The sequence below is a fragment of the Solanum tuberosum genome, unplaced genomic scaffold (assembly GCF_000226075.1).
Source record: "Solanum tuberosum cultivar DM 1-3 516 R44 unplaced genomic scaffold, SolTub_3.0 scf00136, whole genome shotgun sequence".
Classification (NCBI taxonomy): domain Eukaryota; kingdom Viridiplantae; phylum Streptophyta; class Magnoliopsida; order Solanales; family Solanaceae; genus Solanum; species Solanum tuberosum.
The window spans coordinates 1223614-1229848 of NW_006239061.1; the positions used below are offsets into that span (position 1 = coordinate 1223614).

Here is a 6235-nt window from a genome sequence, read left to right on the forward strand (position 1 = left end):
AAAACCCCAACCCCCCCCCCCCCGCACCCCACCCCAACAAATAAGAGTTCGACTCAATGCTTTATTTCTATTCTAGTTGATCCTGATTCGACATTAAAAGTATATATATTGATTTTTCCCAAATAACCACCCGCCCACAAAAAAATAAAGGTCCTTGTCTCTTTTAACCCAAGTTCACAAAGCGTGAATCTAGAATTCAAAATTAGAGAGTACGAAATCTCATTATATGTTTTTGCACGTGATATATAATGAATTTAGTTGAACCTAGAGAATTCATCCTAAGTTGGTTGTTGGTGGGAGTTTGCACTTTGCATGTGTAGGTATAGACTTTTTAAAACAAGTTATTAGTTTCTTGTGAGCAAAGGCAACTCCATCATCTCAATATGTTGACGTTATGAGTTTCACTAATATAATTTGCTTTCTTTGGAACTTTGCTTGGTTTGGGAATGACCTAATCAAATTGAAAGCCATTATGATTGCACAAAACATGCTGCTCTTCATGGCCCTATCTCAACTTGTTCTTTAAGTTGTTTGTTTTTATCTGATAAAGACATCAATGGAACAAAGAAAGAGTGATTGGAAGATATAATATACATATATGTACTTGTATATGAAAACAAACTTCCCTTCTTAATACCCTTTCTTTTTAACTACTTTTTTTAATGTATTGTATAGGTAGGATATGATGAACTTAGATGAATTTGGCAGAGAGAAACTAACACAAGAAATCATTGATGGGACCAAGTGTAGCTTTTGAGTAAAGCTAGCTAATTATGCTTATAATATATGCATCCCACATATATCAATTCCAAGGTCAAAGTATGAAGCCTTTTGAGTCAAACACCACTAGCTAGCTTGTTAGATCCAAAGTACCAAATATAACTAGTTTATAGTAAACATATCAAAATGGGCACATTCATCAAAGGTATAATTGTGCCCACCCTGGTGGAGATACCACTTGTGGTAAAATTTTGGCCTCCTTTTGTTCATTATAACTTCTCTTCTTTTTTTTCTTTATGGGCGATTTCTTTTGACCTACTTGGGTTCATTGCATTTCCAAGGAAGTTGAAAGTAAAATTATACGCACGCTTAGCTTAATTCATGGGATAATGACACTAATTTGCTTTACTGCAAGTTATTATTGATTTCTTGAAACTCTCCAGAAATATATTTTAAGCAAGGATTTAAATTTATGGTATACTAGGAATGTAGTAATTTTTTCATACCAATGCTCAAATCGAATTTGGGGCATTCCAAAAACTTGGAATTGGTGGGATGCTCGCATTCATTTGAGTACAATTTAATCTATTACAACAAGTTACTTACTATTTATTAGAGTAGTTGTTAGCCGTCACTATTAGTATCAAATAAAGTTACAACCAAACATCTTTTAAAGCTTATTTAAAACAGAAATATATTCAAAACTGTTTCAATAAGACGTTTAAACAACCATTCATTGAGGTTTATATCAACTTTATTTATTAGCTTAGACTGGAAAGGAAATTGCACGGTAGTGTAATTTATCTGTGTTTTTCCTTATCCCAAGGATCTATCGACGGAAATAATCGTTAAGTCTACGTACACACTACTCTCTCCAAATCCCACTTGAGGATTTAGACAGGATATGTTGTAAATACGCAGTCTAATTCAAGAATCGAAACAAAATGGGTTTAATTCAAGTTGTTTTTGGTACTATTTGTTTAGTTATTCAACACGGGAAGTAAGGTTTTCAGGAACTGTGATGAAGGTAATGAAAAATATGCACATAAAAATAATGCTTCACTTCATAAATTAATTCGTGCCAGAATCTGCAGTAACTCATAAGCATGCCTTCATCTAGTTAGTGCTTATTGTTCATTCGTCTAGTCAAGTTGCTATACTAATTATGAATTGCAAGGATTGACATGACTTAAACTAAACAATTGCTACAAACCTCATTCTAAGGTTTTACATGATAATATGCAAGGAAGTTGACTAACTCACAGAAAGAGTTAGGGAAACATCCCATCAGAGTCAAGTCACAACCGAGGCCATAACCAACAACAAAGTGAATTCAAATTAGGTCCCCGAATCCAGAGGCGTATCTAGGAATTCATCAAGATGGGAGCACAAATACGAAAATATGCATCTTAAATATAAATTTGATAAGTTTGACTTTTAGGTTCTTAATATGAACCATTAAATTTTAAAAATTATAAGTCCAAAATATATAATACTATTAGTTTTAAATTTTAATATACACATTTGATTTAATTATTTAAAAATCTTATAGTGCAAAGTTTTTTAGGAACTTCCGATGTAAGGCACTTGAAAATTTTGAAAGATTAAAGGAAAAAACAAAAGAAAAATTAGTTGAAACGTCAAAAGTATAATCGATAACCACTTGGGGAGGTGTTGCTCAAAAGGACAAGATAGATATAAGACTTAAATTTTTATCCTTACTTAGAGAGGTGCACTCAATCATTATTGTATTATTATATGATACTTTAAACGTGGTTCACACATCTATATTTAAATATTTTTTAAAAATATAACACTATTATATATAATCGAGAGAGGGGAGCATGGGTTCACGTGAACCCACGGCACCCCTCTAAATACGCCCCTGCCTGAATTGAATCCCAAACATACCGAAAAATAGTTATGTTGTTTATCCTTGCTAAATTCATATCCACCCAGATGCCTGTGTAAATCTCTTAAAACCCATCCCCTCCTTCCTAACTCCATAACAGTTACTGGCCATAACTTCATTTATCTTTTCAAGTGGTGAACATGAAAAATAATCAAAAGAACAATCTATAAGGACTACGATTAAAAGATTCACTCCCATGGTTCCCTTTGACTTCTGTAAGCCTACCAATTTATTTAATAAAGAGTACCATGATATTACTGCAGTAAAGTTGAGGCATTATTGATCGATTAATAAACCCATTGTACACAAAAAGGCACAGATAGAAAGGACAGAAAAAAACATAAGGAGCCAAAATGGTAGATTTAGACAGCCAAGCACCATATAAATTTCTCTGAACCACTTCAGCTTCGAGGCCAAATTAACAAGCTTCAAGCCGTTTAGCTTAAGCAAGTGGATTGATCAATGTGGAGAAGAATTTACTCTTGACTAGATGGACAAAGTTGCTGACATATTGTCACTGCAGGATAAGCCTGTATCGAGCCTGGTATTAAAGTGGATAATGGAAGAGAAGCTGGCTCATTATCCCCGAGTCTTGAAGGTTGCATTTAGTCATAAGGGATGGGCCCAGACAAATTTCTAGGTGATACAAAAAAAGACTACCAAAAAAAGTTTTTCCTGATAAGTAATAAAGAATTTTGTTACAGAGAAAATAACACTGAGCTAGAGCTACAAAACAGAGTTACAGATTGTGCAATTCCTCGATAGTATCTAACATGCCATTTACATCATGTACAAAATTTAGGTTGCACCAAAGAGCTAGGAAAGAAAAAGCTCTAAACTTATGGCTAAGAATGTGTCTCTTGTTGCTTCAAAATTCTACTATTTCTTTCAGCCATTCTATGCACCAAACAACAACATACCCAATGAAATCCCACATGGGAAGGATAGAGCGACCTTACCCCTACCTCGTGGATGTAGAGAGGCAAACTATGCACTAAACGTTATGCTAAATTATGGAAGTAGCAATTCCTCGTTAAAAAGATCAAACGATGCATATTGCTATACAAGTAGTTTGTTCTTCTTCTTTTTTCTTAATTCTAAAACACATCAAAATACATCCTTAACTCCAAACGCATTCTTCCACGGTCACCTCAGAAAAGAATCAAGGGGAGTATAAGAAAACAAAAAAGGAATGTAAAACAAAGCAAGGGCGCCTGGGAGATTATAATTACGTTGATTAGTGAGGCCAACATTTGCACCATCTACCACTACAAAATTTTTCTTTAGACACTCCTGGACGAGGTGCACCTTGAAAGTTAATCCAACATTCTTTCAAGTACTGGGAATTGAAAGAAGCACTCCACCAATTCTGAATAGGTATATTTAGGAGTAACAGATATTTCAGAATCCATTATAAGGGGAAAAAGACGATAAATGAATAATCCAACATTCTTTCCAGTTCATAGATAACACGAAAACAACTAGGTATGCAGAGTATTACCATATCATGATCCAATTTTATTGCCAGCAACCAGCATTTTCATTCATCCTGCAGAGACACTCATCTATAGAGAGATTCACCCTACTTATTATTTACATGTTCACCCTAATGATTCTTTTTTCTTCTTGTTTGGGTTTGTTTTGGGAGGTTGAGTATTGGCAGAAGATAAATATGAATGCTTAGCTTTACAAAGATAATTATATTTTTCTTTAAATCAACTTGAAGACATACATGGTGTGGCATCCCTGGCAACAATATCTAACAATGCATGCAAACCCTTCGGCTTCCCTTTTCGACAAATTCTTACTTGTGCAAATAGCTCTAACCCCTCAGGCACAGCCCCAGATTCTCCTGTATGTATATCCACTTTCTAAGACTTATCAAGGGTTAATTTCATGTTTAAACGTTATTTAGTTATTCACTCCGATGTCATGTGAAAGTAGTCGGACTTAAATTTGTTTTGAACAGTAGGATCGTCCTGACTCAATCTACAATAAACTTTAAAAAAATTGCATACAACACTCTTGCATTCACATATAACTCATTTGTTGATAAACCCTAATTTTAACCAACAAATAAAGCAACACATTATAACGATGAGCATTCAGATTCAGTGAAACATTGTTGAACCTGGGCATCTTCTCAAACGCGAAGAGCTTCGTCATTTTCCGGCGCTTCGCCGCGAGCTCTCGTGGTGGATCCTCGGAGAAGTGCAGAGGGATGAACTGGCTTGAAAATATGGGAGCCAAGGCCCAAAATAGTGTACTCTCTCTTTAGTAAAGGCCCAAAATTGTTCACTATCTTTCGATGTTGGCCCAAAAGTGTCCAACTATATCTTTCAGGTAGAGAATACCAATAGTCCATATATTTTGACAAAGTGATACCCTATCAGTATCGACCCAAACATTTGTTAGAAATTTCATAAATAGCAAAGAGATTAAATTTAATTAGTCTCCTTAGCTACAAATTATCTAATTACGCTTCATAGTTATAGTTTTGCTTGCTATAAATATTTCTGTATAATTCGCTTGCCAATATACAAACATGATAAGTATATACAAATTTTGTATTTATATATTTAGGAATTTTTCAGAACTTATACAAATCAAATGTATTAACACGATAATTATATCCTAGCGAGTGCAAGCATATTGAAATTCTGAATTTATACAATTAGAAAAATTTTGAATTTATACAATTAGGAGCTGAATTATACAAATTCTGGACGTGAGCCATGTATTATGATTGTAAGTTAGTGGTGAATGCTAATTTAATTAAACTGTAGCTATGTTAACTAATTAACTAGTATATGCTTACTTACTCGCATAATTTTCCCTAATTTTTAATAGATAAAACCTTTGATGCCCAATTTTTTTTTCGGTTTTTCACCAAGTGTCTAGAGTTTGCATGGGAGTCCTGACTATATTCGAATTGCGCATTGCAAGACCCATTTGAGGGTGATGCTTCCAAATAATTTTCTCCATATCCCGAGGCTCGAATCAAAACCTCTAGTTAAGGGTTGAGCAGTCTCATCATGCACCACAAGTCACAACCCTATGTTAATTAGGTGTGATGCCCAAACTTAATATATGTCTTTCAAAGTTCACAACCCTATGTTAATTAGGTGTGATGCCCAAACTTAATATATGTCTTTCAAAGTTCACAACCCTATGTTAATTAGGTGTGATGCCCAAACTTAATATATGTCTTTCAAAGTTCACAACCCTATGTTAATTAGGTGTGATGCCCAAACTTAATATATGTCTTTCAAAGTTCACAACCCTATGTTAATTAGGTGTGATGCCCAAACTTAATATATGTCTTTCAAAGTTCATTTTATTACTTTTCACATTAAAATCTCATTCTTTTGATTCTAACACAAAGTAGTAGATAGAACTGTATGACTTTTAAATTACAATTTGAACATAAAGCACGAACATTATGTATATTGGATGAACAAAGAGTCTTTACATTTTGGATATGTTCTTTTCTTGGCCAGGTAAAAAAGGAAGATGCTCCAGAGACATCATTCTTAGCTTCCTACCATAACCACTATTTGCAAATATAAATACCCTATTTATACACAAGAAAACAAATCCAAT

The 6235-nt window shown here is 34.0% G+C and overlaps 1 long non-coding RNA gene across 1 annotated transcript; it reads right to left on the reverse strand.

Moving 5' to 3' along the window:
* Positions 1 to 2832: 2832 nt before the first annotated feature.
* LOC102591017 (uncharacterized) lies at positions 2833 to 4871 on the reverse strand. The gene is made up of 2 exons (XR_367605.2): positions 4764 to 4871; positions 2833 to 4001 (listed from the first exon to the last, which is right to left on the reverse strand). It is a non-coding gene; the product is annotated as an uncharacterized lncRNA (long non-coding RNA).
* Between the last annotated feature and the right edge of the window lie 1364 nt (positions 4872 to 6235).